At 35.7% G+C, this 24702-nt stretch overlaps 1 long non-coding RNA gene across 1 annotated transcript in view; it reads left to right on the top strand.

The window, feature by feature from the left end:
* LOC127562323 (uncharacterized) overlaps positions 1-16148 on the top strand; it is a 67022-nt gene extending 50874 nt beyond the window's left edge. Inside the window, exon 3 of the long non-coding RNA XR_007953654.1 lies at positions 15784-16148. This is a non-coding gene — a long non-coding RNA (uncharacterized LOC127562323). The remainder of the gene's footprint in view (positions 1-15783) is intronic.
* The last annotated feature ends 8554 nt before the right edge of the window (positions 16149-24702 follow it).

The following is a 24702-nucleotide window of genomic DNA, read 5'->3' as shown; positions in this document are numbered from 1 at the left end:
GAATCTGGAAAATCATCTCATTAAATGTCTTTCTTTTATATTAATATTAGATATCATATATGATATATAAATTATATATAGTCCAGAGAGATTAAGTGACTTGGATCATAAAACAAGAGACCTTAGAAGGTATCTCATTCAACTCTACGCTTCTTTCACATACAAGGAAAGCAGCTTGTCCAAAATCACACAGAAAATAATTATTAAAGGCAAGATTTGAACCCAATTCTTCTGACTCTGAAGAAGTAAGTGGCAGAACTGGAATTTGAACTCATATCTTCTGATTCTCAATCAAGGGATCTTTCCCCATCTCCATCTAAAACCATTACAAAATTCTTGAAATATGAAACAGACCCTACAACAGAGACTGGCAAAGCTTTCCAAAAGTATTTCCAACCCATTCTTTTAGTATTCGGAAAGGAAATGGAGAGGAGAATGGTGGGCTGGCCACTCTATTTAGTGAGGTAGGATGCCAGTTTTTGCCAGATGGAGAGCAGCAGTGGGTAGTATTTCTCACAAGTTCCAATTTGTTGACAGTTCACAAGAAGGGGAAAGAAAGGAAGATATCTATATGGGAGGAGGATGAAAGGAAAATTTGGCCAGCCACTATCACCTGAAAATCTGTCCGTATCTCAGCAAATATGGCACAAACTTCCAGTCCTTGATTTAAAGGTATCTTAATTCATGCAGCCTTATTTTCTCTTACCCCATGGGTGAGATGTAAATTCCTTGAGCAAATTGATCATTTTCATTTTTGTGTATTCAATAGCAAATACAGTGCCTAGAAAATAGTAGAAATTTAATAAAGTGATAAATTGACTAAAGGGTATGAATGCTGTTAACAAATTTGTAACATCACTTTGACTAATAGGTATGAATGCTGTTAACAAATTTATAACTTATCACTTTATCCACTGGTCTGAGTCTTTGAGGTTCTGAAGTTACAAGCCACGGGCTAATGGGAAAACTTTTTATGAACCTTTTTCTATGGAACAATCATAACTATTGCTCATTACAAAGAACTTTATACACATTATCTTATTTGATCTCTTTAGTGTCCAAGTGAACTAAGTAGAGTAAATGTTTTATTAGTCATTTATTGATGAGGAAATTAAGCCTGGGGGAGGCAAAATATAGTTAGTAAAACATGGAACTAGGATTTCTTCCTCCCAGTCCACTATATAGTTTCCTTTGTTGTGGGAGAAAGAATGTAGACTTTAAGAATCTGAGTTCAAATTCTGCCTTAGATACTTATTTGTTTTATGACATTGAGCAAATCATTTAATCCTTTCAGCCTCAGTTTCCTTATTTGTAAAATAGAACCAACAATAATGCCTACCTCCCTAGATAGTTGTCAAGATAAAATGAGATTGTAAAGCACTTTGCAAATCTCAAAGAACTAGGGGTATGTAAGCACCCAGGAGTATTATCTACATCTTTGTGAATGGGAACCATAGGTACTACTTGGATTGAAGAACACCATTTTCACCTTTTGTTTGTTTGTTTTTTTCTTCCTCCTTTTGTTCTGACCTTTCTTTCACAACATGACTATTATGGAAATATGTTTAAAGTGACTGTACATGTATAACATATCAGATTGCTTGCTGTCTTTGGGAGAGGAGAGGGAAGGAAAGGAGGGAGAAAAAAAATTTGAAACTCAATCTCACAAAAAAAAAATGGAAAAAATATTATTGGATCTAAAAAATATATGTTATCTTGTTTTGATCAGTTTTGTGAAAATGAGATTCCTTGATTTACTTGGATCCTCCAGTTATCCAGGTAACCAGAAAAACCGGATGAGGACTAGCTATATTGACCTGACATGTCAACAATCCTTTGCAATGGCTGAGAGCAAACCCAGCTGGAAAATCAGCAACTTAATTGACTTTAGTCAATTAAGTTTACACCAGCTTTGAAGCAGATTCTGAGCCAGACATTTAGTAATTTATGGAGATAACCTTATCTCCAGAGATTTCCCTAACTTTGGTTATAGGGCTCTCAGAATTATCCTATTTTTGGAGATTTTCCTTATCAAACATTGAATTATGGTCTGCTTATCTGATTTGTGAATCAAAGGGCCAAAGACTTGATTAATGGAATTCCTCACTCTCACCTATCCCTTCAGGATGGAATTTATGGACTTAATCCTTTCTAAGCTCACTTTTCCCAAAAAATTTCTAACCTATCTTTGTTCAAAAAATATATAAACTCTCCCCATCCATTCCTTAGTGGACTGTCTGCATAGACTGACAGCCCCTGTGTGCATGTTTTATTTCTAAGCTTTATAAAACAACTTTTTTTCCTTTAATTTCCATAGGCATTATCTTTCTCCAATTTTCTTCCCTTTAGGGAAAAGAAGGATTTAAATCTTAAGAACTGGTCTTTTCTTTCCACTGATTTCTTCCCCTTTGAGTGCAAGAGATATCTAAATTCCCTCAAAAGAGCATATTAGTTTTTAAGTACAATCCACAGTTTGCTGACAGTCAGACCCAGTTTATCAGTCCAATTTTGTGATTGTGAGAAGTATGAGAAGTTGGATTTCCACAGATATTGTTAGAATAGGATAAGGGGAGGGAGAGGTGAAATATCTTGTTGGGATATTTCAATCACCTGGGAGTTGAGGAACTGATTAGACTAAAATCCTAACAAAGGGGAATTAGGTTAAACCAACCCAAACCAGCTATGGTCAATGGTAAGGTATAAAACTTTTTGAGGGGATTATAATCTAACCTAATTGCTAGTGAATCTGACCAACTGTAATTTTGATTGTATTAAACCTAATTACTATTCTGATAGTAAATCCAACCAATTGTAACTAACCCTGACTGTAAATCTGACCAATCTAAACCTTGAAGGGGGGGGGGGGGGGGGTAAAGAACTGAGCTACTAGTATAAAGTTTGCTCCCTCAAAGTACTTGCTATGTCTCATCTATGAGTACAGGGATTTTCATGAGAATTGTGGAATAAAGGAGTCTTCTCTCACTCTAAGAGCACTGATTGTAACAACACTGGACGAACTTGCAACTAGGGAAGCAGTGGGCAGTGGCAGCTCATCCCAGGCTTATTCTCCAATCCATGGAGTCCTCTGATAACATGATGAACTCAGACGTAGATCAGCAGTAAATTGCCTCTTAAGTAAAAAATACTGGACCCTAGCAAGGGATTAATTCTGTCTACTGGTCATGCTACATCCAGAAGTGAATTTTGTAGCACTGCTTTAAATTTCAGTTCATTTTCCCCAAGGACCATGATGGTATAAGACAGAAGTGTCAAAAAATAGTAGCCAGGATAAGATCTACACCAGCTTAACATGTCATTGGAAAATATTTAACAAAAATAAATAAAAATACAATAGAACATAGATAATGTTAATATATTATTTTCTAAATCAAGATGTGGCCCCCAGGGATCCTCATGTAAGATTTAGGAGCCTCCATTTCTATTCACTGGCATAAAGGAGAATATCTCAGGTATTGAAAATAACTTGATGCTTCTTTTTTAACTATATTTTCTCAGTAAACATCCCTTTGTCAAATCTAATTGAGATTAATTGGTTAACAGGAGAACATGGTACATAACAACATAATATTTTACAATGATCAACTGTCAATGATTTAACTATTGTCAGCAATATGAAGATCCAAGATTGAAGGACTATGAAAAATGCTATCCATCCCCAGAGAAAGAGCTGATAGAGTCAGAATACAGATTGAAGTTTTTTTTTTTTTTTAACTTTCTTTATTTTTATTGAGTTTTTATTTTGGTCTATCTTTTCTTGTATAATATGACTTTTATGGAAATATGTTTTGTATGGCTGTACACATATGTGTAACCCTATATCAAATTGCTTGCTTTTTCAATAATAGCCTTGGGAGAGAGGGAGAAAATTTGGAATTCAATTTTTAAAATGAATTGCCAAAATTATATTTACATGTAATTAGAGGAAAATAAAATAAAAGATTAATTGGTTAGGTCATAGGGTCAATTAATGAGAGAAGAGAGATATTAAACCACAACTGGCGACTTATTTTGAGAAGAACACAAAAATGGAGGCTCAAGCAATATCATAATGATGAGATTAGATTCAGGGAACCAAAATGATGAAATTAGGATTCCTGGCGGTCAGGGAGTTAAATAATGAGGTTAGTGGCAGGTTCGGGGTTCAGGGAACCAAATGAAGAGGTTTGGTTCCCCTAGATTCCCCTAGGATTCGGCACAGGGAAGGGAGTTGTGGGAACCCCTTCTGGGGGCACAGAGATCCTTTGTAAAGACATTTACAAACCCAAAAAGCTAGACTGATAAAAAGAAAATTATTATTGACACTGGGAAGTCAGCCTTTGCTATGCATGAATAGAAAGACTGAATTCCTTAGAGGCAAAATCTGACAGAGAAGTAAAGTTTCTAGTAGAGTGATCCAGACAGAGAGGAATAGAGTCTTGTTAGGGAAATAAGTGAGACAGATAAAGAGAGGGTAATGCTGAAAGAGATATCATTCCAGCGGGCAGAGTTTGATGTTATGCCAGGGATGGCATATTAGGTCCTCTGTAAGGAATGAGTTTAAAATTGGCTCTTTTTATAATAGAAATCTTAGCTAGAAGCGAGGTCTGCTCCAGATGGGGGCTGGGTTTCAGTTTGAGTTGAAATTAAATAGAAAATCTTAGAATTGAATGGGTGTTTCTCCAATTCTCCAATTGAATGGGGTTAGAATATCCAACTCCCACCTAGACAACAAAATGAAGCTGTTTGTCCTGAGGACAGAGGACAGAATTCAAGGAGACTTTCTCCTTCAAGGAGTTTTAGAGTTTTTTTTTTTTTTGTTTGTTTTTTTTTTGGGGGGGGGGGGGGACTTGTCAATAACAGAAGAATTTCCATTGCCTCACAAGTATAGTCTAAAAGCCCAAGAATGAAGACAGTAGAGGGAGAGATGTGTCAGTCTTGCTCTAGGTGAGTTATTCCAAATTCTAACTACACATATCATTTTATATTACTATACTAATACTGTACTAACTGCTATATTATACTAAATACTGTACAATATTTTTAAAATTGCAGTCCGGACAAAAGCATAGAGATTAAAAATGGTAATTTCAGATTGAGGAAAAGCAAGACTGAGATTGATTAGAATGGAGAATACATGAAAGAGATTAGTTTGAGATAAACCTGGAAATTTAGGCTAGAGTCAGAATAGTGAAGGACTTTAAATGTCAATCAGATGATTTTAATCTAGAAACAGCAAGCACCAAAGAAGCATCTAGAGGAAGAAAGTGCCACAGGTTGGATGTGGGCCATCCTAAAAATGTAAATCATTATCATTAATGCCATTATCAATATTTCCTTAGAATAGAGGGACCCATCAGACTCACCTTCATCCCTCACTCTGTGGTCTTGCTCTTGGAAAAACTGTCCTCTAGTCCTAAATTCTGCCTTTGGCACTCTGCTAGGCTAGTTCCTCCCACCCCCCCACCCCCAAGGTGGCCGGCTTTTCAAAAGATTGTTTCACAAGGGTGATAAAAGATCATTTCTTCCTCCTCTCAGACTTTTCAAAATCAGCTTCAATATGTGACAGCCAGAAATAAATAAAAGAAGGGTGTTTCTCCCTTCAGACAGAATGATTAAAGACTTAGCCTTGGGCTTGGGGTCACCATCAATCAAATCCAGGAAGTAATCAATATGCTATTGGAATGGGCTGTTCCTGCCCCAGGCACGAAAAGAATTGGAGAAAGAATCTTCTTCCAGGAGACAATTTGGATGCCCTAGGGCTCCATATCTTTCAGTTGGTATGGAAACAGAAGCAAAGCAGGTGTTTTGAATCAATCTTGCAAATCCGACCCACAATGCAGCCGCCCTTGATTTAGGGAAAAACACCGACTGAAGAGAGCCTTTCTCTGTTTAAGATGCTACAGGTGGGGGGAAAAGGCATGAAGTTACAGCTTACCATCAACTAGGTTTGAATATTTGCAAAGCTGCTAAATTGTTAAGATCTAGCTTCCCAAACTTATCCATCACCTCTTGAGCCTGCTACGGCTGGCATCTGGAGTCATCCTATGGAAACAATAACCAAGCTGCTACCGTAGTGAGATAGGAAAGCTGCTGATAGCTTCTCATGACGAAAACATATTCCATTTTCCTCTCTTCCTTCTTCCTCAGGCTTCCAGAAATATAAAGGGTTTGATGTATTCCTTAGGGTCCTTCCTAAAGAAAGGTTTATCTTATCTGAATTAAGACATGTGGTTTTCGAGTAACAGTTATGCATGTTCTGATTCATTCACAAAAAGAAATAAATTTATCTGTTTAATTCATTAGCACTCTTTGTGACCTAGCTGAAAGGGGGAATGGAATAAGAAAACGGGACAGATAATGTGGTTGGTTGATAGGTTGTTGATGGGTCCCCAGCTTTTGCCCTAGAATTTCCTCTCCCCAAAGAAAGGGGGGAAATGATGGATCAGAGCTGAGGGTCTGCTCAAAATTATATATCTCTTATCTGTTGCTCCTTATTTGTTCCCTGCAAAAACTCCATCCTATCTCTTTGATAATACCTTGTTTAAAAAAACTTCTAGTCTCTTTATTTAAATGAAAAGACATCCTGGTTCCTCCCTAATCTGTATCTTGTACTCCCCAAGTAGGCTGTTAGCCTACTAATTATGCCTCAAATTTCCATATATTAAAAACTCTCCCAAACTTCCTCTAATTGCTAGACTCTTAGAGACTAGTCTGTCACTAAATTATTTTGTGACTATAAGAAAATTTCTTTGAATTCTTTCAAACAACACTTCACTGTATTGTTTAATTTTTTGAAGCTTGTGATTATGCCCAGGGTATATGAACTCCCATAGTATAGAACTACAATAATAATAATAGCAATAGAATTTTAGCATCACAAATGATTTTAAGGGTCATCTCATCCAACTTTTTATTGGAGTCCTAATAAAGATGTCAAAGGGGGACAGAAATAACTTAAGTGGAAAGACCTTTGGTCACAGATGTTTTCCTTATCTATAAAATTACCTCCAGGTTATCTTTCAGTCTGAAATTTGTGATATATAATCCTATGATGGGAATCTCTGAAGCTCTTTTTAGCTTTTAACATCTATAATCAAATGAATAACAATAATATTTAGCATTTATATAGGGTTTAAATGTTTTCTGAGCACTTTCCATATATTATATTCTTTGATCCTCATAACAGCCTATGAGGTAAATGCAATTATTATTTGAATTTTCTAGATGAGAAAATTGAGGTTGGTAGAGGCTAAGTGGTTTGCCCAGACTCCATTTCTATTTTTTTTTCTTATCCAATACTTCTCCAACTTGCTTCTACTTCTTTTACCATCATCACTGCACTGAGCATATTTTCTTTCTCTCTCTTTCTCTCCCTCACCCATCCTTACAATAAGGAAAGGAGTAGGGTGATGGGAGGAAGAAGAGAGAAAAAGACTCTCTTTACTTCAAACTTTCTTGCTTGGCAATTGCTTTTAAAAGTTTTTTAAACTTTTTATAAGAATTAATCCTTTTTCCTTAAAATAAATTCTACAAAGTGGTACCTCAGACTAATTGCCACACTTCTTAACAATCAATATCAAAGCCTCCAGAATTTGCTAAAATGTTTTTAGAAGTTCCACAATTTAATTACCTGACTTCATTTCTGTAGACCCAATTTGACCAGTGCTAGGGTCATAGGGGGAAAAAAATCAGACTTTTCCCTTTTTAAAGTGGAAGTTAGGGATATTAGTAAATCTTTCCTAATGTTTTTTTTCTAACTGCACCCCTTAAAAGTTATTTTTTTCTGGATACATTTAAAATCTTTCAAGGTAATAGAATCTTGCTCACAGTACAAATATGATAGACATTCTCCAAACACAAAGGTATAATAACATAGACAAAATGACAAGACAAATACAAATAAAATACTTAATTGAGAAGCCCATCCTGATCATTCAAAGTGAACTCAAATCAGATGCTTTTGCTGGAGCTCCCCTTTTTAGAAGTTGTCCCAATGGCCTAAGGGGCTCCCAAGTGACAAGACACTTACCTGAATGACTAGGAGATTCAAGATGGGAAGGGAGAGTTAGAGACCTGGCATCTCATCTGCAAGACAAAATCATCCCAACAAGAATGGGGGTCTTTGGGTTTCAATGATTTCTCAGTAGATTGAAAAGAAAGGCTAGCTAAAGCACTTTAACAGAATCACAAAGAGAGGGATTCTAAGAGAGAAAGAGAAAGAAAGAAATAGAGACAGAGACAAAGAGAAAAAGGAGAATCATGAAAGCCTGAATGTAGGAGATCTCTCCCCATTTTCCTTCTCTTCAGCAAAGAAGTTTCGATAGCAAGATGGCATTATAATTTAGCGAGTCTCTCAAGCCATTTTTTTCTGGTCCCCAAGATTGTACTGGGACCAAGCAATTTTTCAAAGAAAAATGAGGCAAATTCATTTGAATTCCCTTTTGCCAAATAATTCCCAAAGTCCTACTAGACAACCCAGGGCCAAGCAAGTCCTTAGGAAAGAAAGCACCTTGCCCAATATCCAACAACCCCTCTTTTATCCTTCAGCATCCCAAAGGCTGAGGAGAGTATGAGAGAGAATGAGTGGCTAGTTGAAAGACATCCCCTTCAAAAAATTCCATCTGACCTGCTCATAATCTGTCTCACCCAAGGGCTGGGGGGACTCACATCACTACCAGGTAGTTTTGAGCCTCCTATAGGACCAGTACTGGGTGAAAAAGGAGTTCAAAGCATCTACTTTGAGTGACTTTAAGAGAATCCATTTCTGCAAAAGAAACCTTCAGGGTTTCCCCACATCATAATGCAGTGTCTGAGAGTCATGGTGTATAGTTAGTTTGAAATAATTCAAAGAGATTTTTTTATAGTCACAAAAGATTTCACTGATGCAAAAGCAGATAGACCAAATTCTGAGAGAATAGATACTGAAATTGCGGGCTTCAGTAGGCAGGCTAAACAGTTAAAATGATGATGAGTAATCAGCAATGAGGATCCCCTTCTCTGAGTTCTTCTCAGAGCCTCATAGACTTTTTGGGGGTCCATTTATTGATCCATATTGCCACAGAGAGTTTGAAAAATATTTCTAAGTTTGCCACACAAAATATGTAAGGAAGCTCGTTAGCACTCATACCTAAATTGCCTTTTATCAGCTACAAATTTCCCATTTTGTGCATCCAGCTCCTTTTTTTAGCCATATATCCAGATCCAGTCCTAAAAAAGTTTAAATTCATTCTACAAACAAAATGCTTCCAAATACAAGTTCAATTTATGCCATGAATTTGGTATTTCTAATACAACTCAGTTCAACAACGTCATCCCTTTATTCTCTCTGAAATCTACTCCTATCCTTGATGTCTCAATTTCTTTTCCCATCATTCTCCAGTAGACAATGGACCCTGGACGCTGTCTGCACCACTATTTTCCACCCTCTCATCTTAGTAAATCTCCTCATCCCTCTAACCTTCTGATGCTAGGAGGTCCCTCTACCCTTTTCCTCTGATTGGTTGTTTCCTCATGGAACCTCCATTTTAAGGAAAGGCCACTTAGCTAATTATATTCATTTATTCATCCCTCTTCTATTTCTTCTATTTCTAATTCCAATATTGTATTGTATCAGTACAATCAAACAATATAATTATTTAATTATATAAAGAAATAAAATGAACAATTCAATTAAATGCTGTTCATATCTTCATTCCTCTTTGGGCTCCACTCTTGACTCCCCAAATTTCTTTTAATGCACTTTTTTCTTTTTAGCTTCCTTTTTCTTGTTCTTTTTTTTCTCCATTAGAATGTAATCCCTACTGCGCAGTTTTTGCTTCTATTTGCTCCTAAGAGGTTTAGCAAAGTATCTGGCGTGTGGTAAGAGCTTGTTGACTTTATAACAAGAATGTATTAAACACCTTCCATGTTCTAGGGATTGTGTTAAGTGCTAAGAGTAAAAAGATAATCTCTGTTTTCAATAAGCATATTCTACTGGAATGACATATCATGCACATAAATACATAAAGGTAAAGTCATTTGAAATGGGAGGGGAAATTCATAACTGGAGGAATTGGGGAGATCTTAACAAAGAATCTGACATCTAAAATGAACCCCAAAGGAAAGCAATTATTCTGAAAGGTAGGGACCCAATTCATTCCAGGTATGGGGAACAGATTGCTTATGTGAATGTCTAGAAGCAGGAGATGGGAGTTCAATTGAGGACACACAAATAAGCCATTTTGGCTAAAACAGAGAGATCATGAAGAGAGGAAATTTGAGATAAGTGTGGAAAGCTAGGTTGGAGCCAGATTTCAGAAGACCTAAATCTCAACTAATCCAATTTGTCCTTTAGGATTGTGCCCTCTAAAACTTTGGATGTTCTCTCCCTAAATTATTTCTTCTAGGAATTGTCATTTTCACCCATTCATAACCTATGAGTCATTTTTCAGGCTATTTTTTGAAAAATTGTCTCTTGCTGATTTTATCATTTTCTTCTAGCACTTAGCACAGTGCTCGGCACATTTTAAGTGAGTAGCTTCATAAATGCTTTCTTACTTCACTTATAGGATTACCTTAATTCTTCATCTTTAAAAAGGCTTTTAAAAGTATCTAAGAAAGTATTTTTCTTTCCTCGATTATTATAATCATCAGAAAGCACTGAGTGAGTGCTCACCTGCTGAGAGGTATACAAAGCAGTTTTAACAAATTTGTACACAGTGGTAGAACAGCATTTATTTATTGAAGTCATTCTAAGCTCTAACTGCATTTATAACCCTTAATAAATTTGTTTACTTTGATGTTGTATGTACATTTTGGATTGTAAATCCTTAGTGGTATTATAACTTTCATGAGGATTAGTAATTTAATTTATAAAGAACTTGACTGTCACAAAGCATTTTCACATGCTTTCTCACTGGAGCTTTACACTATTTAAGTAGTAGATTATACTATATGGTGTAGTAGAGAGAGTACTGTATTTGGGAATCAGGAGCACCTGAATTCAAATTCTGTCTTAGTCAACAAGCATTTATTAAATACCTACTATACACCAGACATTGTGCTAAGCAAATGATAATCTCTGTTATAAGAACCTAACAGTATAATGGAAGACACAATATGAAAACAATGATTAATTACATGACCCTAGAAAAATCATTTAATCTCTCTCAGCTTTGTTTTTTTCAACTATTAAATGAGGAAGTTAGACTAAATGATCTCTTGGAATCCTTTTAACTTTAAAACTATCTTCTTAGTGGGGTGGACTCAAGATGGCAGAGTAAAGGCGGGAATTAATCTGAGTTCTCCCAAGTTGCCTTCCAAACAACTTTAAGGAAAGCTAAAATGAATTCTAGAGTGGCAGGTCCTACCGAAAGGAAAGGATAAAACAATTTTCCAGCCCAAGACAACTTAGAGGGTCAGGAGGAAAGGTCTATTCCATTAGGGTGAGAGTGGAGCCCCATCCCATGCTAGCAGGCATAGCCCCAACAAGCCAGCAGCAGGTTTGGGTGACTAGATATATCAGCAGTGATAGTGGTGGCTTTTAGAAATCTCAGACTTTACCCTGGCAAAGGCAGATCAGGCTGTCTGACTGGTCAGAAGAAGATTAGAGGTTCTCATTGCTGACACTGGGTGCAGGATTCTTTTTCATTGCCTAAATGTAAATCTGGGCCACAATACTAGGGCAAGGAGGAGCCCTAGCGCAGCAGAGAATGTGGCTACAAGAACCAAAAGGACCATGGTTATAGTTTAAGGACAGAAAAGAGTGTTGTGGTAACTCACATACTAGACCAGAAGCCTTAAAAGCATATTTCTCTATAGATCATCTGGGAAGAACTAAAAACTTACAGACCCCCAGAAACTAATTCTGAAAACAGATGCACAAAAAACCTGAGGCTTAGAACAGTGTTCCTTCTACTCTGGGAGCAGAGCTCAACTTTAATATGAAGTCACAAGTCAAGGAATAGACTGGGGGGAAAATGAGCAACAAAAAACAATTTTAAAAAAGAACTTATCACAGAAAGTTACTGCAATAAGAGAGAAGATCAAAACACAAACTTAGATAACAAAGACAAAAAGACAACAGTCAAAACTGCAACATGCAAAGCCTTAAAGAAAAATGTAAATTGGTCTCAGATCCAAAAGGAATTCCTAGAAGAGTTCCCTGCCCTCCAACATTTTTTTTTTTTTTGCTGAGGCAATTGGGGTTAAATGACTTTCCTAGGGTTCCTAGGGTTGGCTAGGAAGTGTTAAGGGTCTGAGACCAGATTTAAACTCACGTCCTCTTGATTTCTGGCTGGTGCTCTATCCACTGTGCTACCTAGCTGCTCCCCAAAAAATTTTAAATAAAATAACAGAGGTAGAAGGAAAATTGGGAAAAGAAATGAGTATGATGCAAGAAAATCATGAAAAAAAGAATCAACTTAGCAAAGGATGCACAAAAAATATTGAAGAAAATAACATCTTAAATAGCAAAAGAGGGGAGGATTCTGAGAGGATGGAGAAATAGGTTGGTAAATTACAAACTCTCCAGATTTCCCACCCAAATAGAACAAATTTGTGCTTCAGGATGATCACAGACTGGTGAAAAATCAAGAAGATTTGGGGCAGAACAGAGGTTCTGATTGAATCCCAGAATATGTGAAAAAAGACTCTGGGTTGGGTATTAACCTGTCTGAAGTGCAAACACCTCTGGGCTACCTCTATAGAAACACCAAGTGGAGACCACTCCGGGTTAGCTGGATGTGGCTAGAGCCTCAGCAGGAACTACAGAGACTTTCTCTTCTCTTACTGTTTGTCACTGGGTCTGAATCCAGGAAGACTGAGGCAATCTTGGCTGATTGGAAACACTCAGCCTCGTTGTGCTGCAGAGACATGGCCCTCGTTGAGGAGGAACCAGCATACTGGTGAGTGTAGAGATAGTGGGGCAAGGATGCTGCTGGCTTCAGGTAATTGCTGGAGGGTAGAGCTCTTGATTAGGGGTTCCTGATCAGAGGGAAGAGCTGAAGGGAAGCTAGAGGCACTTTCCCCTCATCCCACAATTAGAGGTGTTTACATTAATATTTCTTTTTTTTTTTTAATTGAACTGGTAAAGAAGAATCTCATTATTGAAATATATTATGAGAACAGAGAACACCAGGATTCATCTTCAGAGGATGACACTAAAATATCACAAAAAAGTTTCCACCCCAAAGATTAATATGAAATGGCTCCCCACCCAAAAGAATTTGTAGAACTAAAAAAAATTTTTTAATCAAATGAGAGACGTTGAGGAAAAACTAAAAACAAAATAAAAACCATCCAAGAAAAACAAGATTATGAAAAAAAAATTAACCAACTAGAAAAGGAGGTACAGAGTCTCAAAAATAAAAATAATTCTTTGAAAATTAGAATTAGGCAAGGGAAAGCTAGTGAAGTGAAGAGAGATCAAGAAATAATAAAACAGATAATAAAGAATGAGAAAATAGAACAGAATATGAAACATAAGAAAAACAACAAATTTGGAGAATAGATCAAGAAGAGATATTTTAAGAATAATTGAATTGTCAGAAAATTATGACTAACATGAGAACCTTGGTATAATAATGCAGGAAGTAATTAAAGAATTGTCCTAGAGTGAGAGAACATGAGGGCAAAGTAGAAATAGAAAAAAATTCACTGGTCACCATCTCAAAGAGATCCTTTGGGGGAAAAAACACAGGAATATTATTGCCAAATTTCAAAACTCCCAGATCAAAGAGAAAATTTTGCAAGAAACAAGAAAAAAATTCAAATACACTGAAGCTACAAGTAGAATTGTACAATACTTATCAGCAGCTACAATAAAAAACTGTAGGTCCTGGAGTGATATGATCAAAAATATCATATCCAGAAAAATTATCTATAATTCTGAATGAGAAAAAATGGACACTCAATGAACTTACAGATTTTCAGGGCTTTCTATCAACCAAACCCAAACTTAATAGAAAATTTAATATATAAGAGCCAATATCAAAGATCAGTTTTAAGGAACTCAGCATAGACAAACTGTTTAAACATGGATAAATCATTTGTTTTTTATATATGTATATTATATATTTAAGATTCACATCAACAATAGAGTAGCTCAAAAGAAAGACTGGCAGAGTTAAGACAAAAATAGTAATCATGTTATACAAATGAGGTGCAGAGAAAAAATAGACACAGAGGCCTTACAGCGGGGAGGAGGACTTGTAGTTCTGAAAACCTACTCTAATCTGAAATGTTCAGCACTACATATATACCATGAAGGGCATAACACCCTCCAAAATCTATAAAGAAACAAGAAGGGAGGGATGGACAGTTAGGCAAGCAAAGAGTAAGGGAAAAAGACAATGGTGGGATACTTGGGTGAAGAGAGGTTAAGTAATAGCAAGGCAAATTAGGGAGCAGAATTTAATTGGAGTCTGCAGGGATAGGAAACACATGTGTATGTGTGTGTGGGGGGGTGAATATCTGTATGTGTGTGTGTGTGTGTATACATATATATACATAAATATATAGCTTGCTTGGAAGTGGTGAGGAGGATGAAAGGGAAAAAATGCACAGCAGAGAACCAAAGAACAATTTGCAAGGAAGTAAAGAAAAAAATGATATTCACCAATATAATTTCTTCTACTAATGTATACACTTTCTTGATCTAGTAATTTGTTGTTATATATTTTGAATCCTCCCTAATGTTCTGCTGGGCACATGACAGTGTTCTCTTTTGTTTTGCTTTATTTTGTTTTGAATTCCTTTTTTGTTTTTCTGTTTTTCTTACTTTTTTTTTTCATATAAAATAATTTAAAAAAAAATAACAAGAGACCAAATTGTTTTTTTTAAGGCACAAAAAAATCCACTGAAAAAAAGAATTCCTTAAAAAACAGAATTTTCCAAATTAAAAAAAGAGGTTCATTCATTCACTGAAGTGAACAACATAAGAGGTAAAATTGGTCAAATGAAAAGGAGGTACAAAAAACTTTCTAAAAAAAGTAATTACTTCAAAAATTGGGCAAATGGCAGCTAATGACTCCATGAAACATCAAGAAACAATAAAACATAGAACTGGACATCATCTAGTCCCACAGCCTCATTTTATAGATGGAGCAATTAAGAACAGTTTGCTCTCCAGACTGTCAAGATCATTGATTTTTTTTTCTGTCACTCTTTGAACATCTCCTTCATTCTTGTTCTTTCCTTCCTGCTGTATTCTGAAAAATGACAATTCACTCAAGGCACAAATAATTGAACTGAATCAGTAAAAAGTGAAGAAAGTCCTTCTCTGGCTCCCTCTTTTACTCTGGTTTCAAGAATCAAGTTTGTGATATTTGTGTATGTTCAGTGCTGTTTATCCTCAATTCTAGCTAGAGGCCATCATCCCCACTGGACCCTGGAATTTAAGTTGTAGTATACTTGGAGCTAAGATTCCAGGCCAGACACAGCCAACAAGTCATTCAGGAAAACAAAATTTCCTGAGATTTGGACCCTGGGAGGGGAAGTAAAGTGGGGAGTTGAGACTTGGAAGTGGGACTATATTCTATTGGAACCAAGGTAAACTATAAAGGTAACCCTTCTCCAGAGATTGAGATAGTGAAAAGAGGGGGTAGGATAAAGTTTCCCACAATTTTATATATTTGTAATTATACATTGTAAAGTAAATATTCCTTTGTAAAAGCCCTGGAAGTCAAGAAGTGAGCCACTATGATGGGGAAATCCCGTGATCTTGAAATCCATTTTTGCCTTTTCCTTTACATCTCTTTCAGAGTGTATAAAGAATTATATCTCTCTTCACCCTTATTTCCCCAGCAATAGTGTCGTGCAACAGAACAACTTGGCCAGTAGAAGTTGCCACTCCCAAGAAAAACAATACCTGGGAGAGTAGTAGAAATGCCCAACAACCCCTGAAAGCAACATAAGGAAATCACAAGAAGAAAACTTCACAGGGAGCTGAAGAACAGGAACTATGTGTTGCCTTGATCAGTATATACCTTTCTACTCATCAACTATTTATTTGTGGGATTGTGTCCCATGTTTATGAGGCATTTGTTTTGTTACTCCTGTTCTTACTGTATCATTTTAGTTAAAGTTGTTGCTTTGAGTTACTTGTATTTACTGGCTAACAATTTAGAATAAAATCATTAATCAAGTTTTGTGAGCTATATGGGTCAGGAGTATATATCTGCAGAGTACCTTGGAGATTGGGAGAGAATCTTCCTAGGTAGTTGGGGCAGAGAGTGAGGAAGAAAATAAAATTAATTCTTATTAAATTTCATCTTTTTAACTATAATTCATTCTTCTAATCTATCGAGACCTTTTTTTAAAATTCAAATTTATCAAGCATTGTATAAGCCATCCCTCCCTACTTCATGTGCTCTATAAATCTGATTAATAGACTTGTTAGTCTTCATTCAAGTCATTGAACAGAATAGAGTCAACCATAAATTCCTGAGCAGTCCACTAGAGACCTCCCACCACATTGCTGCTGAATCACTAAATTTTTTTATTCCAGTTGGTCAATTAATATAAATAGTCCTATTTTATGGATGAAGAAAATTAGAATCTAGTTCATTAGATTGATATTTGCAAAAGCTCATAGAGCTAGTAAGAGAAAGGTTGTAAGCTCAATATTCTTTCCATATACAGCTCTACTGCTTCAATGGAATATGGATTCATTGGTTTCACTAGAACAGAGAATTTTCTCCACATATATTTCTATAAATCCTTTGCAACTTAAGAGTCATAGAGTTGTCTAAAACATTAGTGTCAAAGTCAAATAGAAATTTGTTTCACTAAACCAAAAATAAAGATGACTTCAGGATACATTGTGATTTAGAAAACCACAAATTGACATCTATGCTCTATTGTATTTTTATTTACTTTGTTAAATATTTCTTGGTTACATTTTAATCTGATTCAGGGTACACTTGGGAATATCCTTTGCCTGAATGTTTGATACCTCCGGTTTAAAACACGGAGAAATTAAATGACTTGCCCATAGTCACTCAAACAAGATGTCAGAAGCAGGATCTGAACCCATTTCTTCCTAGCTCCAATCCCAGTTCTCTAGTCATTTTGCAACACTGCCTCACTCCTTGAAGGATCTTTAGAAAACAGACATAATTTTGTAGAATGTCCTTCACAGGCTTCTTTATAAAGGTTTCGGGATGTTAATAAATGAATGGGCACAATGCCTGGTTTTTAGAAATTTCTATCTTAAAAATTCACACAGATTGCTACTAAAATCTGCTTGAAAAGAAAATAACTAACTAATTCCAGAATTGATGCAAAGCTCTCTTTCAGTGAGAACAATGAAAAAAGAAACATGCAAGTTTCTCATCAGAAAAGACAGTTATGGTGGGTTCTCAAAGGGGAAAGGAAAAAAGGAAGTAGAGTGCATCAGTAAAAGATGCAGTGCTTGAAAGTTTTTGCTAAGAAATGTGCAATTCTTAATGGGAATTGCAGGAAAACCAGAAGTTTCTGAGTTACATAAAGATCACCAAAATCAACTGCATTTCTGCCCATCCTTTTAAAATTGTGTATTTCAATAACTAATATTTATATTGTGCCTTGTAGTTTACAACAGATACAAGGTTTGTACGAAGCTTATAGTGTAAATATTGTTATTCCTATTTTTCAGAAGAAGAAATTGGGGCTCTAAAAGAGCAAACGATTTACTCAGAAACAGAATTCTCATGCAGGACTTTTCATAGCTATATAATACAGGGGATAGACTACTGGACATGGAATCAGGAAGGCCTGAGTTCAAATGTGACCTCAGACACTGAACTAGCTATGGAATCCTAGTCAAATCACTTAACTTTTCTCTACTTTAACTTCTACAACCTGATTGTAAAATCAAGTTATTGGGAATTAAATGAGATAATATTTGTAATTAGCATACAACCTGGAACATAATAGGCACTTAATAAATGCTTATTTTCCTCCTTTCTTCCTTCCTGACTTTAAGTTCAACTCACTTTCTATTAAATCTAAAGAAGAAATAAATAATTTATTTAACATTTGAGGACTTAATTTTATAAACTGAAAGTACATACAATAATCATAAAAGAGTCAGACTAGCTAGGAGAGAAAAGTAAGGAAGTGCTTAAAATATGCAGAAAGAAGGAGAGTTTTGTATTGAATCTAATACAGAATATCACACAACGGTATCTTAATATAGCCAACTCCATCTCTTCATTGTTACCTTAATGGAGAACAATAAAGAAGACAAATTTATACAATAATATGTAGTTCATAGGTGTGTATTCACTCCTGTGGCCTGAACACATGGTCTTTGCCTTAAAGGACTTATACTCAAGCTAACTTTGAGAAGTGTGTGATATTTTTGTTTTTGATTTGCCTTCATAATTTTTTCCTTAGGATTTTAACATTAATGTATGATATGCCCTAACACACTAATTAGGTGATGGGAAAAGATGGTCCAAAATGTGTTTGGAATTAGAAAGAGTTCATATGGAATGAAAAACTGAGCATAGATAATTTATAGTCACAAAATCTATAGCTAGACAGTTGCTATTTTAATGTTGCTGACAATGATGAGAGGAAGCAAGATATAATGGAGAGAGCATCTACGAGCTCAGATACAAATACCAGTACTCACAAACTATGTGGTTCTAGACAAATCACTTTTATGATTCTTGGTTTCTCTTTCTGGAAAATGGGAATAATCATTTAATCACAGGTATAGGGGACAGAGGATGACATACCTTCAAGGGCATTGAGACTTGTTAGCTCTTTAAGAAAGCTTGGAGTAAAAAGTGGCAATGGATCTTGGAACTAATCCTTGGTTTAAAGACAAGAGTTAATCTACAACAGATCTTTTATCACAAGGAAAATCTATCTGCAACTAATTTTGGCATGCACAAACCCTTCAGCTTTCCTATGGGGTGGTAGATTAACAAACATATAAAAGCATCATCCTTTTATGCAAAAGTCTTTAGATTTAGTTTGAAATATATCACATCATTGACTATTGTATTTATTTAGCTCCTGTGCTAAATGCTGGGGCTAGGATAAGGACTTGTGTTCTCATTAGTATAGGGAACTTCCTAAAGAGGAAAGTTCCTCTACCATTTCAGGGTGGAATTTTTTTTAGCAATTTTCAATTTTATGGAACTACTTAAAACACCAAGAGGTTAAGTGACCATTCAGAGTCACATGGCCAGTAAGTGTCAAAAATTAAGATGTAAATTCAAGTCTTCCTAATTTGGAGCCACTCTGATATTTCTATCCAACACATTACAAAGATAAAAACAAAATGGCCCTATGTGTATATACCTATCTATGTTCAAACAAAATAACTTTATGTAAAACATAAGCAATCATATTTATACTCCTCACCCTACAAGCTCATTGAAAAGAAAACATTTTAATATGTTCAAAAATGCTTTATAAATGTGAGCTCTTATTACTCCTTTGGGCTCAGTTTTCTCCTCTGTACAATGAAGAGGCCATATTTTCTGCTTTTTGAGGTCCTCTTCGATCTCTAAAAATATACTCCTAAAATGGTCATAATAATGCCAATGAGTTCTGATCATAAAAGAGTGATGTCTTTATGTTTCTTAATCCATTATCCCATAGGGAAAGCTCCAGGGACTGGGTCCTACATGCCAGAATTAGCCCTAATGGATTTTCTTTATAATAAAAGGCTTGTTATAGAATGGCTCTTGTCTTTAACCCAAAGATCAGCTCCAAGACCATTGTCATTTTTCACTCCAGAATTTTGCAAAAATTTCAATATTTTTGAAGGGATGTCATCATCTTTCTCCTGTGCTTACATCCAGGCATCCAAATCCTGGTCAGGGACAGAGAGTGCAGAATTCTATTGTTCTGTTTATAGTTTCTATAGTAGACTGCCTCCTTCCCCAATAACAAGTCTCTTGTCCAATACCCACCCTGAAGATAAGGCCCTTGACATAAACAGACTTAACAGCTGACAAGAAAAGTTGGAAGAGGAGAGTTTAGTTGGTGAGTCAGTCAACAAGCACTTATTTGGTTTAGGAAGTAGATGGAGACTTTAGCCCTTGCCAGTTTATCAAAAGCACACAGAGACACTGACAAGAGCAAGGGTAAAAAAAAATAAGTTGGAAAACAGGGAAACTGGAGACAGCTTGGGCACAGCTTATAGAGATAACAAATGCTTCAGGCAGCAGAATCCTAAACAGTTTCAGGCAACCAGGGACTCAAAAGGAAAACCTAGAGGCTAGTTGAAAGAATTCTGCTAATTGGGGTTTAAAACTAGAGAAGAGAATGAGTGGTACAAAAGTCCAAAGGGATTGACTGCAGGTTTAATTAAAAATGATCTTTCACATCCTTGGGTCCTTATTTTTTTAAAAACAGAAAAAAGAATTCTGAACAATGCTTACAGAAAGCAATAAATGCCTGGATTGGAGAAAGAGGACCCCAAGTCACCTAAGACTCAATCAAGTTAGATTTGTACTTAGGAAATGAAGGCATGTAAATAAGGGAATATTTAAGACTATTTTCTTTCGAACTTTAATTTGGTCCTCTGAGATGACCCCAGGAAACAACTCTTGTTTTCATGAGGGACCCAATGGAGAGAAGGATTCTCTATTGCTCTGGGTTAAATATAAAACCTTCTATTTGACTGCTAAAACTCTTCACTACTTGATCCCTACAGAGTTCCAAACTTATTATACTTTACTCCTATTCCTAAATTCTATGATCCAACTATAATTGTATTTATCACATTTCCTCACAAATAACATTTCCCACTATAATGCATTAGCACTAGCTAATTGCATTCCCTTCTTCCTTCTGCCTCTTAAGATCCCTTGTTTCCTTCAAAACTCAGCTCATACTCTACCTTCTACATGAAACCTTTCCTGATCTCCCAAGCTATTAGTACTTTCTCCTACCCTATATCATTTTTATATTTGTATCTCTAGTGCATAGCACAATGCCTGGAACATTATAGATGTTTTTTAAAAGTCTGATTCGTTTATTGCTTACATTGTAAAATCATCTATTGTAATTTCGCTTTGTGTCTCCCAAGCAACTGACATTGTTTTACTCATAATTCTTACTACATTATTTAGTTAATTGAATTCCACTCATAAACACTCTCCATGAATTTTAATATTCTCTTAAATCAACATTCACCCTTTTATTCTCCATGGGAAAAAATCAGTCCTATTTTCTTTCCATTATTTGCTTTTCTTTGGTTTCCTTTTTTTCTTTTTCTTTCTTTTTTCTTAAAGATTGAATATCTTTATCTCATTATCAACAAAGTGGATCAGTGGATAGAGCAATAGGTCTGGAATCAGAAAGATTCATCTTTTTGAGTTAAATTGGCCTCAGTCATTTACTAGCTTTGTGTCCATTTGCCACAGTCTCCTCATCAGTAAAATGAACTGGAGAAGTAAATAACAAACCTCTTCAGTATTTTTACCAAGAAACCCCCAAATAGAGTCATGAAGGGTTGGACATGACTGAAACAGTTCAACAACAAAATTATCTCATCCAGGATGAAAGCATGGACTAGTCTCACTGCTAATCACCAAAACTTTTTGCCTTGAATTGTTTCATTCCTTTTGTAAGCCAGTCTAATGCCTCTATTCCTTGCTCCTTAAGTTAGCACTGTACTTAGTATTGATGTGGAGCTGGAACTAATCAGTCCATCCTGCCTTCATTATCAAAACTTTAATCAACCCATCCTGTGTCCAATATCACACAGATTGTCTTGTATCTAAAAGCTTATCCTACTTCCTCCAGTTTGTTTTAAAATGCATCCTAAACTCCTCCCTAACTCTCTTACTTTCCTCCCCTTCTTCCCTGTGACCTTAAAAGACCATTTCATTTATGCCAATAAATTCGACAACTTACGTGAAATAGAAAAATACCTCCAAAAATATAGCTTGCCCAAACTAACAGAGGAAGAAGTAAATATCCTAAACAGTCCCATCTCAGAAAAAGAAATAGAACAAACTATCAATCAACTCCCTAAGAAAAAATCCCCAGGACCAGATGGATTTACATGTGAATTCTACCAAACATTTAAAGAACAATTAACTCCAATGTTATATAAACTATTTGAAAAAATAGGGATGGAAGGAGTCCTACCAAACTCCTTTTATGACACAGACATGGTACTGATACCTAAACCAGGTAGGCTGAAAACAGAGAAAGAAAATTATAGACCAATCTCCCTAATGAATATTGATGCTAAAATCTTAAATAAAATATTAGCAAAAAGATTACAGAAAATCGTCACCAGGATAATACACTATGACCAAGTAGGATTTATACCAGGAATGCAGGGTTGGTTCAATATTAGGAAAACTATTAGCATAATTGACTATATCAATAACCAAACAAACAAAAACCATATGATCATCTCAATAGATGCAGAAAAAGCATTTGATAAAATCCAACATCCATTCCTAATAAAAACACTTGAGAGCATAGGAATAAATGGACTTTTCCTTAAAATAGTCAGGAGCATATATTTAAAACCATCAGTAAGCATCATATGCAATGGGGAAAAACTGGAACCTTTCCCAGTAAGATCTGGAGTGAAGCAAGGTTGCCCACTATCACCATTATTATTTAATATAGTATTAGAAACACTAGCCTCGGCAATAAGAGTCGAGAAAGATATTAAAGGAATTAGAGTAGGCAATGAGGAAACCAAACTATCACTCTTTGCAGATGATATGATGGTATACCTAGAGAACCCCAGAGATTCTACTAAAAAGCTATTGGAAATAATTCATAATTTTAGCAAAGTAGCTGGCTACAAAATAAATCCCCATAAATCCTCAGCATTTTTATACACCATCAACAAAACCCAACAGCAAGAGATACAAAGAGAAATTCCATTCAGAATAACTGTTGATACCATAAAATATTTGGGAATCTATCTACCAAAGGAAAGTCAGGAATTATATGAGCAAAATTATAAAAAAGTCTCCACACAAATAAAGTCAGACTTAAATAATTGGAAAAATATTAAGTGCTCTTGGATCGGCCGAGCGAACATAATAAAGATGACAATACTCCCTAAACTAATCTATTTATTTAGTGCTATACCAATCAGACTTCCAAGAAAATATTTTATTGATCTAGAAAAAATAACAACAAAATTCATATGGAACAATAAAAAGTCGAGAATCTCAAGGGAATTAATGAAAAAAAAATCAAATGAAGGTGGCCTAGCTGTACCTGATCTAAAATTATATTATAAAGCAGCAGTCACCAAAACCATTTGGTATTGGCTAAGAAATAGATTAGTGGATCAGTGGAAAAGGCTAGGTTCACAAGACAGAATAGTCAACTATAGCAATCTAGTGTTTGACAAATCCAAAGCCCCTAACTTCTGGAAAAGAATTCATTATTTGATAAAAACTGCTGGGATAATTGGAAATTAGTATGGCAGAAATTAGGCATGGACCCACACTTAACACCATATACCAAGATAAGATCAAAATGGGTCTATGACCTAGGCATAAAGAACGAGATTATAAATAAATTAGAGGAACATAGAATAGTTTATCTCTCAGACTTGTGGAGGAGAAAGAAATTTGTGACCAAAGATGAATTAGAGACCATTACTGATCACAAAATAGAAAATTTTGATTACATCAAATTAAAAAGCCTTTGTACAAATAAAACTAATACAAACAAGATTAGAAGGGGAGCAACAAACTGGGAAAACATCTTCACAATTAAAGGTTCTGATAAAGGCCTCGTTTCCAAAATATATAGAGAACTGACTCAAATTTATAAGAAATCAAGCCATTCTCCAATTGATAAATGGTCAAAGGATATAAACAGACAATTTTCAGAGGATGAAATTGAAACTATTACCATTCATATGAAAGAGTGTTCCAAATCATTATTGATCAGAGAAATGCAAATTAAGACAACTCTGAGATACCACTACACACCTGTCAGATTGGCTAAGATGACAGGAAAAAATAATGATGAATGTTGGAGGGGATGCGGGAAAACTGGGACACTATTGCATTGTTGGTGGAGTTGTGAACGAATCCAACCATTCTGGAGAGCAATCTGGAATTATGCCCAAAAAATTATCAAATTGTGCATACCCTTTGATCCAGCAGTGTTTCTATTGGGCTTATATCCCAAAGAAATACTAAAGAAGGGAAAGGGACCTATATGTGCCAAAATGTTTGTAGCAGCCCTGTTTGTAGTGGCTAGAAACTGGAAAATGAATGGATGCCCATCAATTGGAGAATGGCTGGGTAAATTGTGGTATATGAATGTTATGGAATATTATTGTTCTGTAAGAAATGACCAGCAGGATGAATACAGAGAGGACTGGCGAGACTTACATGAACTGATGCTAAGTGAAATGAGCAGAACCAGGAGATCATTATACACTTCGACAACGATATTGTATGAGGACATATTTTGATGGAAGTGGATTTCTTTGACAAAGAGACCTGAGTTTCAATTGATAAATGACGGACAAAAGCAGCTACACCCAAAGAAAGAACACTGGGAAATGAATGTGAACTATCTGCATTTTTGTTTTTCTTCCCGGGTTATTTATACCTTCTGAATCCAATTCTCCCTATGCAACAAGAGAACTGTTCGGTTCTGCAAACATATATTGTATCTAGGATATACTGCAACATATCCAACATATAAAGGACTGCTTGCCATCTAGGGGAGGGGGTGGAGGGAGGGAGGGAAAAAAAATCGGAACAGAAACGAGTG

Source organism: Antechinus flavipes, chromosome 4, assembly GCF_016432865.1.
Source record: "Antechinus flavipes isolate AdamAnt ecotype Samford, QLD, Australia chromosome 4, AdamAnt_v2, whole genome shotgun sequence".
In the NCBI taxonomy this organism is placed as follows: Eukaryota; Metazoa; Chordata; class Mammalia; order Dasyuromorphia; family Dasyuridae; genus Antechinus; species Antechinus flavipes.
This window is presented reverse-complemented; position numbering and strand designations above follow the sequence as displayed.